Source organism: Penaeus chinensis, chromosome 39 (assembly GCF_019202785.1).
Source record: "Penaeus chinensis breed Huanghai No. 1 chromosome 39, ASM1920278v2, whole genome shotgun sequence".
Lineage (NCBI taxonomy): Eukaryota > Metazoa > Arthropoda > Malacostraca > Decapoda > Penaeidae > Penaeus > Penaeus chinensis.
Window position 1 is genome coordinate 1,744,457 of NC_061857.1, and position 2,500 is coordinate 1,746,956.

A 2,500-nucleotide genomic window follows, 5' to 3' on the forward strand; every position below is an offset into this window, starting at 1 on the left:
CATGCTAACGGCAGGACGATGGCGAGGAAGCCGAAAACTTACTTTACGAGGCGAGTGCAGGCAGAGCACACTGGATTTAAGCAAGCTCGGAAGTGTGGACATACTCATAATGCAATACGTATGTTGGCCAAAGTAAGTGTACTGTCCAGAGAAAGTTGTTTAGAATCCTACAAAGGATATTCAAATTTGTAGCACTTACTGCAAAGTAAAGTATTGGGGTCTCTTGTGGTGGTCGTTGCGGCAGTTGTGGTTGTTGTTGTTGTTGTGGTTGTCGTTGTTGGTGTGGTGGTGGTTGTTGTTGTTGTGGTGGTAGTTGTTGTGGTTGTCGTTGTTGGTGTGGTGGTGGCTGTGGTCGTAGTTGTTGGTGTGGTCGTAGTTGTTGGTGTGGTTGTCGTTGTTGGTGTGGTGGTGGTTGTGGTGGTAGTTGTTGGTGTGGTCGTAGTTGTTGGTGTGGTGGTTGTAGTAGTTGGTGTGGTCGTAGTGGTTGTAGTTGTCGTTGGTGTGGTGGTGGTAGTTGGTGTGGTGGTGGTAGTTGGTGTGGTGATGGTGGTTGGTGTGGTGGTGGTAGTTGGTGTGGTGATGGTGGTTGGTGTGGGGGTGGTAGTTGGTGTGGTGATGGTGGTTGGTGTGGTGGTGGTAAATGGTGTGGTGATGGTGGTTGGTGTGGTGGTGGTAGTTGGTGTGGTGGCGGTAGTTGGTGTGGTGGTGGTGGTTGTGGCCGTAGTTGGCGTGGCTGAAGTGGTTGTTGAACTTGTAGTAGTTGTTACTGTGAAAAGAAAAAACATCCTCGTCAGTAATGGAGTTGCTCTTGCACAGAAAGGTCCGTTGTTCACTTGACTGGCCATACACACGTGTCAGGTGTCACGCCGGTCCCAGGGCGCTGCCGGGAAGGGCGTGGCTGCTGTACGTACATTCTGAGGCCGTGACGGTGCAGTAGAAGCCCTTTTGCTGCGCCGAGCCGTTGGTCCGGAAGGTGAGCCTGGCCCAGGGGCCGCACGTCGTGATGGTCTCAGGGCGCTTGCTCCCGCAGTACCTGTGGGAGGACGAGTGTCCAGAGTCACTTGCGTCAGTCCAAGCCTTGGGAGTTCCTCCCACAGGAGCTAAAGCAAAGCAGGGAATCTTCATTTCCAACTCACTTGCTCCAGAAGCACTTGTGCATGATGACGAGGCGGTCGTTGGTGCAGGACGGACTGCCCTCGATGGCCACGGGCGAGCAGCTGATTTCCAGCCTCACGTTCGGCGTGGCGCCCTGTGGAGATGTGTCGTGTGAGACAAGTGGCGCCACAGAAAGCCTTTCGTGTGAGTCACACACAGGCTTCCTGGGCCTGCTGGAGTCCTACCTTGATGGTCCAGTTGTTGTCCCAGTTCTTGGGGTAGTTGTCGGGGTAGCGCGGAGAGGCGACGCACACAGTCTGTCCTGCCTCAAGGACGGTCTCGCTCCCCGGACTGGCTGTGGTGCCTCCGCAAGCGACTGTGTGCAACGAAAAGAACATCAGCTACAGGTCACCAGTGAGTAAACGATTTCCTTCTTGCCGGACTACCGTAGCCAAATGCTGGATTTGGACCAGCAGCTCGCGGATACAACAAAGTTGGAGGGGATTAAGAACCTAGGAATTAGCCAAACTAATGGACGTTTATCACCCCGAACAATGCAAAATAACAGAGGTTCTTGATCATGGAAAGGGATACTCACGCGCCCTTTGCAGATGGCGAGGTTCAATACCGCTCGAGTTGCTCCTGTCAGACTGAAACACCAAAAAAGGAAGAATTATTTCTTTCAAATAGGCCTCGACTTCGCTTTCCCATAATATACAATCGAAAAAATGTATAAATCTTTGTCAGCATCGTGCTGATCCAGCTCATCAAACAGCCTATCCGTGCCTCCTTCGCCAGTCAAGCCGGACAGGAGAACCTATGCCTCCCGCATTTCGCCCCCGAGGCTCTCGTACCGAAAGCAGGTGATATGCCTGGCCTGGAAGGGCCATGGCGGCCGCCAGCACCAGCAGTGCCGCCAAGGCCGATTCTCCAGCTAGCCGTGCCATCGCTGTCGTGTCTGCAGATTCCACTTCTGGTGCTGGAGGGAGTCGTGTAGAAGCTGCTGACGCTGGCCCAGTCCACACTGACTTGTGGCCAACGAGCTGGCCGCTTATATGCGCCTGGAGCTGTGGTTTGTGCAGGTGTTGCTGGCAAGTAATGAAAGGGCGTGAGTGCGGACGTTCAGATGTGGATTATGCACGGTTGAGTTCATCCTCTTGAAGCTTTTTCCAATTGACCTACAGTCCACCATAGATCTATAGGCATGATTTTCAGTAGGTCTATCAATTAAGCCGTGATATCAGTCTAACTAGATCAGCACTTATGAATGATAGATTTCATTTGCATTGTTGCAAGCCAAATTTATGTAAAAAATAAATCAAATGTTATTGATTACTGGGAGTTTTTAGATTTTTTATGTTGCCGATCATTTTTTTTTTTTTTCATGAACTTTATTCGATTTTGA